Consider the following 11,624-nt stretch of genomic DNA (forward strand, 5'->3'; position numbering starts at 1 on the left):
ACATTCCAGAAAGTAAATAGCCATTGAATCGTGGCTTCCTGACACATTTATCATTTGAGACCCCACTCAACAGTTGGACATAAAACAGCTGACAGTAACTAAACCACTCAACATCTGAAACAAAATGGCAATACCAAAATTAAAACATTGCTTTAATATATTTGCTTATTTAGTTGTGTGCCTTTGTTAGTTAAATGTGTCCTCCAAAATCCACCAATCCGCCATTTTCCTTTCTGTACCATCTAAGCCACAATTACTTTGTTTTGCTGTATCGTGTATTGCAATGATGAGCATGTGTCCAATCTAGTTTGTTTCTGTATGTTCTGCTGTGAACACAATCGTCTTCCTCCTCATCAGATCCTGAGAGGCTGATAGCGGGACAGAGATGAGAGGCAGGCCTTATCTTGTTCTTGTCAAGACCCGGCCATATTTCATTATCAGTAGCTCTCGTGCTCCTGATTCTACGGCCAATCTCCTCCATCTCCAGGGTCTGTGGTGCGGGGAAGCACTCATCCCCACGGAGGATGGCGGGGGTCAGAAAGAGGACTGGACATATTTGTTCAATTTCCTCTGCACTATTCCTCATGCTCCACTTTGCCACAGCAGCCTATTTTTTATCTGAAAATGCACCTTTTACACCTCATTATCTCCAAACTAAGTGATATCTGAGGTGACACTTTGGCGAAACCAAATTGAAGTGTCCTGGGAGGATGGGGAATGATTGCGTTCAGACCCCTCATCCCAAGTCATAATGTCACACTGTACTTCCAGCACAATCACTTTCAAGTAAGTGTGATTCCTTCTTCTCGCCCCCTATGAAAGTGCTTTTTGAAATCCCGCTGCCACGCCTCACATGCACTTCCCTCCACACCTGGACCACATGTGGATCTGCCCTTTGTTGAAATGCCCTGTAAAAGTCAATGGCATACTAACAGAGTTCACAAACTGAGAGGAATCAACTAATGGCACTCCAAAGGTGTGACATTTACAAAATGGCATAATTTAACTCTTCAGACGACATACTGAATAGGAGGACAAATGGGTTTTTATTCACCAGAAAGGATAATAAAACAGCTTGTTTTTCTAGAAATATAAATGTAAAATGATAATGCTACATTGCTTTTGCTTTATTATAAGCCAGAATGTAATAGTTTTAAAGGCTTTATTCCATTTTCAGCCCATTTAGCAGACATTTTGATGAGTGACTATTACTTTATCCGGCAGCCATTGCATTATCAGGTGCTCTAAGAGGCACATCCAAACAGTTTCTATCCGCACCATTTTATCACCACGATTACATAAACATCCCTCTTATGCCAAAATGACTCTTATCTACCCTTAACACCCATTATCCTAAAAAAAGGGATCTATTTGAGATGGTACAAACCCATATTCTGCTCCTGTGGTGCATTGGTTTGGATTTGATATCTATATTCCATCTTCTGTTTTTAAGCTTTAGACCAGGGTTTTCCAAACATTTTTCACTGAGGGCCGCATACAGAAAAGATATACGAAGGGCTGGGCCCCTAAAGGTGAGGTATATTGCCTCATAAGTTAAGTTATAAGTTAGCTAAATCAATCAAATGAAGTTCAATTAGGCTAGATACTTGAATATGCTATCAGAGCTCTCCATAGGGTTTCATTTATTATCAGCTTATCCCTTAACTCAGAAGCCTCAGATTGCTTAAAGTAAGGGGAAATAGGAAGGGTATATTTTAAGCTTACTATATAAATAAGTTATTAGGCTTTTTTTATCAACTAAGATTGACTGAATTTATTTGAAAAACTACCCTTAATAACACGTGATTACTGGATAATATATTTTTACATATATATTTTAGAAGTACAACATAAGGCAAGCACACGTTTCTGTGTGGGCCATTGTACTTTTAGAATTTGCTGAGGGCCATTTCAAAATGAACAACGGGCCGCAGTTAGTTCTTATGTGGTAAGGCTTTTATAAAGTCGTGAAGTAGAATAAATAAGAATCAATTATCTTCCTGACATCCAGAAATGTATTCTGTTACGGTATAAAAAACGTTGTGAATATAATTATCCAGAGACACTTTTTGATTTGAACTTCCATATTCATGAGGAAGCTGCAGAATAAACACGGAGCACCTCCAGCTGACAGAGTACGCAGGGGGTTGACTTTTCAATGCACTTGAAATTAACAAAAGACAAATAAAACCACAGTTCAAAGTCACGGTCAGATTAAGTCACTGTGGCCCCCGGGTCAAAACTGAGTTGTTGGGGGCCCCAATTAGCTTTCAACACAGAAATATGGAGAATTTTATGGTGACACATATCTTTATTTTACCAAAACCTTAAGGGCCATGGATATAGAGAGGCAGTTCCCTGGTTGTTCATCTGGAAAGCTTTTACATTTCCTTTCTACATTTATTTTTTCACATATTTCCATATAATGTAGTTACACATCCAAATTGATAAAAACGCACATTTTTTGCATAAAATGTTGAGCCTAATTACATGCTCTGACCACATTAACCAATGCATGCATTTTGTTCCTGTGAAAGCGGCCTTTTCATGTTCAAAATATGTTTATGTCTACTTTAAATGTGCGTATGCAGAAATTCCGATTAGGTCAGAGAATCAACACAATACACTTTTATTATTTAAATTTATTTTAGGATAAGTATTGATATTGTTATAAATAACTCTTCAAGAAAGAGATAACATATTTATCATAGGATTCTTTTTTTGGTTTTATAAAGAATTTGATTAATGGCCTCACATGAAAAGTGTATTCAGTTCAAGCATAGTAAACCAACCACAGCCAGACAATAGACCTGTTCAATTTGTTGTGCGCACACACACACACACACACACACACACACACACACACACACACACACACACACACACACACACACACACACACACACACACACACACACACACACACACACACACACAGCAACGCAGGCAGAGGATGACAGACTTGAGTGGCTTGTTTCTCCTTTGGGAATTAAGTCATCTGTTCCCGGAGATCTCTTTCTCAGGGCTCCCCGGGGTTGTCATGGCAACGAGATAAGACTTGTGTGTATCCCAATCAATCCTTTAAAAAATGAAAAAAATGTGTGTCCAATCACATCCTTTCAAGTGAGTGCGGACCCCCCTCCATTGCACATCCACACACAACTCCTCTTCCTGTAAACACCCACTGACAACACACACTCATACACACACATACTGGATTTATATAAAACCATCACGCTGTGCAGAAAATGCCAATGTATTGACTCGGTGCTGCTTTACATTTGCCCCCCCCACAGCTTCCCAGTGGCTGCTGCGAACATTATTGATGCTCTATCTTTTCACTGCGTTCAACTAAGTGAATTGTACGATGATAAACAATGATATTGTTGCAGAAACTAAACCAGCCAACAAGTCATCCTGAAGGTGGAGAGATTCCCCTCCCAGCATGCATCACTTCCTCCAGTGGGTGGCAGTGTTCCCAGCTCATTAGTGTGAAACCAGATGAAGTCTGTCATGCTTCTGATGTTGTTTCCTGCTGGAACACCCTCATCATTTAACAGATAGGCAGAGGAGAGCATTTATTTATTAAATATATTATACTTTCTTTTTCAATTTTGTATTTAATTATTCATTTATTTGTAGGAAACAAGTACAGAGAAACATTGACAGTTGCAGAAGCATTGCCCAAAGTCCTGTATTCTAATTTCCAACACAAGTCCCTTTATGTGCATTTTATTGAAAACATATAATGTAAAAAATATAACAAATACATTTAAATAGTTGAATCAAACAAACACAAATAATGACTTTTTCGAATAATCTTTCTAAAATCTCGAGCTATCACTGCAGGACATGACTGTTGTGAAAGAAAAGTTATTCCTAAAAGTTAAAAAACCTGCTTTTATGCTAGCACGTAGCGAGGGGCAGCCTTACATTTTTGTTAAAATATGTTGAGATTGATGTTGTAGACACTTACATGTACGTGTAAAATTGGAACATTTATTGACATTGTTAAAAACAACTTCAGGTTAAAGCAACTATGAGAAATGTGTTTTTTTTTTATCCAGAACTTTGCTTTCTTGGTTGTTATGGGATGTGAGTGGTAAGCAGTGTTTGATTTGATGAGACCACCTGTAGTGGAGCTTCTTCTTAGTCGACATTGATGCTCTTCCTGCACAAAACATTGATGTACTGTTACATAACACTCTGCTTCCTCATGCTACTGTCTGTTAATACCAATATACTAATGGAACACATCACCCTTTTATCCTGCATGTTCCATTATCAAAAACCTCATTTATGCCGCATCTTTTATTTATGATGTATTTATGATTGACTATGGTAATCAGGTTGCACAAGCTACAAAAAAGCTGTTCAGTTGTTGCCACTTCCATCATTTCCCCCCCATTTGGTCTTCCATTTTAATAAGCCCAAACCTCCAAAGAGGGAGCATGTGAATCTGAATGTTGTTGATGACTCACAAAGTCCGTGCCAAGCAGAATAGGAGGCGGCTCTGGGGAGCATCAGCAGCCTCTGAAGGTCACTCTACGCTGTTACCATGACAGCGCCGGCCTCCCTCGGAGAACTTGGGAGCCGCTTGTGTTGCGTGTAGCGTGATTTAAGAGGGGGAACCTGCGTTGGGATGCGAAAACAACAACTCCTGCTTGGCATGTGTGCACATAAAAACATGAAGTCCCCTGCCACCCTCCTCCTCATCATCAGCAGCAGCAGCTAGTCAGCAGGGGAGAGGCAGAGGTGCTCATTCTCTCCTGGGAACGACATACACAAACATCGAGCAGGTCGTTAAAAACATCTATATTAATCGTTCAGTTAAATCCTGGGTGACTGGAAAACAAAGTTTGACTACAAACACTCATCATCCATCTGTCACCTACACTTACTCTGAGAAATCCACTGAAACGCGGCCGTCTCCATCCTCTTTGTCCTTCCATTCACATGTCAGCCATCACCACCCACGGCTCTTTGCCCTATCTATGGAAAAGCGTGTGTTGGCAGGCGGTACACAGGTGGTGTATGGCTGAGTAGGAGTGTGCAGTTCATCCATATATGCATGACCATTCCCATGGCTGCTCACTGGGGAGCGCACTTCATAGGCAGTCCTAACAAGGCAATTATCCCTGTTAGGTTTCATTTGACTCCTGATAATACACACATATGTACTTTTTGTCCACTAGAGTAAATCTTTTTTAACATGTAGCAACCTTGCATTAATCTAATGATTTACAATGAACTTAAATCATTTGGCCACTGTCTCTTATGATTATAAGACTTGCGTACAATTGTGTACATAACCAACTGTAAACCCCTCACACACCATTGCACGCTGTACTCTTTAGTCAACTGGACATCATTATCAATGCGCAGATCACTGCACTGGTACAAACTCATCTATACCGCTATGCTTGGACTGCTGCCCCTCTACATATCCACTTACATATCACACAAACAGTACAGCTATAGCCTACGATCTCAAAATTACATCACTCTGTCCGTCCCCTCAGTACGCACGGTGCTTGGGAAAAAAGCCATATCATACTCTGCCCCCTCGACCTGGAACACACTTCAGCAGGAACTTAAGCTGACCAGTTTGATACCCATCACGGATTTTAAACTAATTTAAAAAAGCTGGAGAAATCATCTGTGGGTGTTTGCACCTGCTATATCTGACTACTGTATTATGGATTTCAATGACTACTTTTTTTACGATGTTGTATTTTAGTGTTGCCTCTGTGTTTAGTGTCCTGTCTGTCTGTAACTTTGTGTGGTAGTGTTACCACTGACAGGTCTCTCTTGAAAATGAGACCTTGTGTCTCAATGAGATTTTACACCTGTATAAATAAAGGCTAAATAAAAAATAAAAAATAATGTATATTATTTTAGATTTGGAAAACATGAAAATACTGTTGCAAGTAAACAAGATTCATTTTCACGTTTAAAGAGCCACATGGTTGTGGGTGCTTTAGCACATTAACTTTCAATTGCATTTCATGCGAGTATTTTCCCAAGTTTAATACTGTCAAACACCAAGAAGCAGAAGCATTGACCTGAGGTCCATCCAATTAACATGATGTTGCTTTAATTTTGTGTCAGAGTGTGGTCACCTTCACATGGGAAATCACTTTTTGGGGACACCTGCTATGGTGATGATCTTACTTGGAAGGCAAACACTAAAAAAGAAAATGTGATTTCAATTTATGTTTCTAAATATGCATGCTTGCAGCTGTTATGAATGCAACAATTGCTCTTTTCGTATGGAGCCGGACTCACCGAGGTTTGATATTTTGCCTCCCTTGAACGTGTGTTATCCATGAGCTGTGTGCAGCCTTCTGTCCTGTTTGTTTTGGTTTCCACAACTGTCATTTGATTGCTGCCAATTATTTCCTTGTACAACTGTCTACTGTTTAACCAAATACTTTCCAGCTGCTGCATAAAAAATGAACCAAGTGTGTACTTCTGACTGTTTGTGTGTGTATGCGTGCTTCTGTGAGTCCAATATTTTTGCTGTGATCCTCTTTCCCTTTTCATATTTTTTTAGGTTGCTTCAGTGGAGCATTGCGAAACACACATTCAGACCCCGCTATGCTGAGTGGGCTTTCAGGAGCATCATGGGCAGGTGACACATGGCTGAAAAGGTCATTCTCCACGTGGTGCTACCCATGATCCCATAATAGCAGGAATCATCCACTGGGCGCATGATGGTGCTGTATAGATCCGGGAAAAGCTGTATGGCTGGTATGGCCTTCAGAAAGGTATGTGAAGTATTGACATTTAACACAAAGAAAAAGCAAAACAGTCAGCACCCACCTATAACCTTCCATTGTGTGTCTTGTACAACAGCCTGCACATTAAGATTGTTTTTCTCAAAACCATGACAGGATCTTGATGTGTTCTGAAAATCTGGCTGTCACATCAGATGTTAAGATCTCTGCCAGTCCACAAGAGACCTCCAACTTTGGCATCCGTCACCATGAAAAAAGGTCATTGTGAGGCGGCATATGGGATTGGGGAGACAGAGAGGGAGCAAGAATGGACTGAAGCAGCATATTTTCCACTCTAGTTTACATAATGGCTGGCTGCTAGGGCGATATTGCAGGAAATGTTGGGAAACAGCAGTGTTGATGGTTTTGAAACTCCTCTCCAAAGCCATTAGTGATTAGATAAAGAGTGCAGATGGATTTGTAATGATGCTCTCCTGCATGTTCTCTCTCTCTTTATCTCTCACTTCAACCAGATGAAAGACACTCTCTAGGCTGTTGCTGTGGACATTAATTTACCCTAACAGGCACTGTATGGCCACTCCACCACCTGCTATTGCACATGTCTGCTTTAATCACTGAGTTTCTTTTGGTAAGAAATAGGAACTTGAATAATGCAGATGCTGAAATGAAGTGTAACCGGAGCTCGTAGGACCACTATATTACCAGATTTGACAAACATGTAGCCCAATCAGAGCCTCAGTGTTTTTCATTTGGGATGTTGGATGTTTTTGGCCTTTTGGTAATCCAAGGCCAAAAATGTTAGATATCTTTACATTTGGCCTATAACATGTGATACGTTTTCATCAAAGAGCTGAGTTAATAAACTACAGTGTAATTTGTTCAGCCTACATCATGATGTAGCCTATTAGTAGAATGTAATAAAATGTTTTTGCAACTTTATACTATTATGCCACAACTATTCAAAGGCATAGTCTACATTGCATTTTTTTCTCCACTAAACATGAATTGCATATTAATTTGTATTATTTCAGGTTAATAATCCTCAACTTAAATTCACAAGTTACAGGGCAGTATGGTACAAGCAACTATCAGCTTTGTCAGTGTCAAAAACAAACATTTTTTCCCGCCTAATCAAATTAAAAGTAAACTAGTGCAGAAAAACTCGAATGCACCATTTCCTTCCTAATGAGGTGTTCTTTCCAGCTGGTTGATTTCTTCCGCGATGTTTTTCGGACCTTTAATTGAGTGGCTTGCTTGCTGCTCACACTGTTGCTTTTGTGTCATTTAATAAGAAAGTTTGACTGCCAACAGTCTGAACATGTCCGTTTCTGGAAGAAGTAACGGTGTTTGTGCTGCTCTGTTAATGGTTAGCTTCACTGCTAAACGTTAGCTAATGTTGGCTAGCTAACCAGTGAAGTAAGAAGATATGATTCTAAACTGTATTGAAGTAAAGATGTATTATTTTGAATTGTATTTTAGTGAACATGTTTGAACTGTCTTAAGTAATCACACTCCTGGGTTATATACACACCCTGTCCCTTTCACCTCAACACACCAGATGTTGTTTTTTAAGGTAGATTTGGGTCTCTTTTTATGGGGGCACTAAAGGTTTAATTGTTTGAAAAAGAAAAGTTTATGAGATAACTCCCCTGGAAAAGGTAGGGAGGGGAGATCGGGACGGAGATAAGAATTGACTTTTGACCTTATGGAACTTTATGGTCCGAACTCTGATTGAACCAGACCAGAAGCGAATCCAGCCAGTCAGGGCACTTGGGGGAGGTGGTCAGTTTAAACAGCTCCTCCCCAGGGGCTCTCTAATTCGCTTGGGAGAAAAGTGGGAAGGAAGAATCGACAAATCTCCGCCCCAAAGACAGATAGAAATACTGATGTTTGTGTGTGTAAAATTGCTTTTTGGGTTTGGTGAGTTTGTTGGTCCTGATAACTGTATCCGCATCGCATCACAAACTTGAAGTCCAATTTCTTCTCGTTTGATGAGTTTGTCTGGTCCTGACGCATTTATCCGCATCGCATCACAAACCTGAAAAGTCCGGAGTGCTCGAGTACTCTGTATAACTTGTATATGTGTTTGGTTTCCTACTAGAAGTAAACTCAGATAATTTGTTATAACTTTGATTCCGGTGTTTTCAATTCCTTTCTTAATTTAATAGAGATCCAGCCTCATCCAACGAACGGCGCGTAGCAGAGGTATTCTACTCCAACACCAGCTAACATGCTAACTAACGTCGATGAGTCAAACTAACGTCAACTGTCAAACTCGCCACTTCAAACCAGAAGCAGAGTTTTCCTGTCCTGCTCATGGTCCTGCTGTCGTCGTGTTTCCCGAAACATGAAGATGTAAACTGCTTCAAAAGTCCAAGGTAAGAATATGCTGCATTTGGTAAAACAATGAACTTTAATAAGACTGAATGAATGGTAGTAGTCTGCCATTGAGTGCTTGGCTAATATATTAATTATGTAAGCTAGCTTCGACCTGCGTGAGCTATTTTCTTCATAAACTTGTATTTAATAATAAAGTACGATCTATCTATCTATCTATCTAAAAGTACGATCTATCTATCTATCTTAATGTATTAATAATTGTCTTGTAGTGGCTCATTTTTCTTGTGTTTGGAACTTATTTTGATGCGTTCATTTAGTTATTTATTTATTTATTTAGTGAGCTTGTTTACTGGCAGTTAATATTATTGAGAATATAGTGGGATTAACTGGCCTGCATGTCAAATGCGTTGGTTACAATTCGTCTTAATAGTGTTGTTTTGAGGGGGTTTGTAGCAGGTTGTTCCTTTCTTTTGGTGATTTTTCTACGGGTTTACTGTGATCTTGCATTTCCTGTAAAACTAGACATGTTTTTTTCATATACTACAATCAGCATTTACACAATCCACACACTCTTCAGACTGGGTAATTAGGGAAATGCATTGCCAAGTAATGCTTTACGTTTAACTGCTGAGCTTCTGCTCTTCAGTACTGTTTATACTGCTGCTGCACTCATTGCAGAGCTCAAGCATTCATGCATACGTATAGTCACCCCCTCATCATCCACATTACATTAAACATCAGTCTAAGCTTACATTACTGAATATATATGTATCTTCTGCATGGCTGACATCGATGTCTGTGATGCTTATTCTTCACTTTGCATTTGAATATTTTGCTTTGGACTGGTTTTTACTGTTTTTAGAGCATTTTATCCTAATCATATCTCTACATCAGGATCCACCTGTAACTCTTCCAATATCATTATTATCACACTGCCAGTCTATGTTGTTTTGTAGGGCCTTAAAACCGAACATAAACTCAACATTTTCTGCATGGATATACAAAATAATCTGCTCCTCGTAAATTGTAGCTGTGATTTTTGTTTGTTCCATTCACTCTTAGTTTGAATTGCTGCAGTGCAGAGCGATAAACATCTACATAGTGATTTGACACGGTTGTTTGATTTATTTCTCACAGAACATCAGCTTCTGTTCACAGATTTGCTCTCTTAATTAAATCTCACCAACCTCTTCTCACTGATCTCAGACACATTGTCATTTTCAGAATCACTGCTTTTCAAAATCGCATTTAAAATGTGGCTATCAGAAGTTTGCTCGGCACTTATTTGGAAGGTTGTCTGCTGCTTGAGCTGCTATGTTTTTAGTGAGAAAAGCAAAGGCAAAGAAAACATTGGAAATTGATGTTCATCTGTGTGTACTCGAAACTCATTTACTGTGCCTAATTAAAATATCTGTAATTGAGAGGCTTAATGTGATATTTGCTACTAATTTAGTGCTTTATTTGCAACTGGAGCAATTGATGTGTGGAAATGATATCTAGGACTTAGTGTACTACCTTGGGAGCCCTACATTTAAAAGAGATTGGATTTGCCAGTTGTTGGAAATGTATTACAGTTAATGATATGGCACACTACAAATGCTAGAAAACCAACCCTGGCCTTGTACACATTTAATTTCTTGGCTGTTTATTATTACATGGACACAATGGATATTTTTAGGATTTTGGCAGTTCTCTCATGTACTCCCCATGTAATGTCCATTTTCCGCAGCAGGTGCAGCTTGCATCAGTCACTTAATCATGAGGAAATGGCTTTAGCGGAAAGCAGCATTTTGCTCATAACGCCAAAACGTTGGGATGGACAAATATATTGAGTCGAGTGCTTTACTCCAACAGTTTAGAGCGTGCAGGCTGCGGATTGGCAAGCGTACCACTACCTCCATTACTTTTAATCGTGTTGTAGCCAGGATTGCAGTGCATGCTGGGAGATGCAGCTATAGGATCCAAGGACTGCACAGAAGTGGAATCTGTAGGATAAGCTCAGCTCTGAGTGTATGGGGATGGAGACTCGGCTATAATGGCATTGTACAATGGCACCTAGCTGCAGGCACAGGATAGCGAGAGCGGCTGATCACGTGATGTCACACATCGCATTTCCCTCAGCCTGTCCTCATGTGCCTTTCAAATGATAAGCCTCTGTCAGCCTCACTGACCACATGTCTTCCTTTCATCTTTTCTACAACTTTACTGATCTGAAGACTAAAACAACAGCGTTTGAGTTGCAGTCAAGTGATGAAAAAAGTGGCAGTGGAGACAGCCACTCGACCATGAGCTGCATTCAGTAACACTTCCAGCTGACGGCTGCTGAGCTGCATCAGCCCTGCTTCTCTGACTGAGGCCCAAACCACACCCTACCCACTCCCCCTCCGTGATGGAGTGAACTCTGTCTATAGTCACACTCGCAGCTTAATGAGGCTCCCTCCTTTCAGGTGGAGGGTGTAAATACAGTGGCAAGCTTTGAGACGAACTCCCCTCTCTCTAGCTGAAACAGGAAATGCCATAATTCTTCGTAAACAACGGTTTCAA

The sequence above is a fragment of the Trematomus bernacchii genome, unplaced genomic scaffold, assembly GCF_902827165.1.
Source record: "Trematomus bernacchii unplaced genomic scaffold, fTreBer1.1, whole genome shotgun sequence".
NCBI classification, from domain to species: domain Eukaryota; kingdom Metazoa; phylum Chordata; class Actinopteri; order Perciformes; family Nototheniidae; genus Trematomus; species Trematomus bernacchii.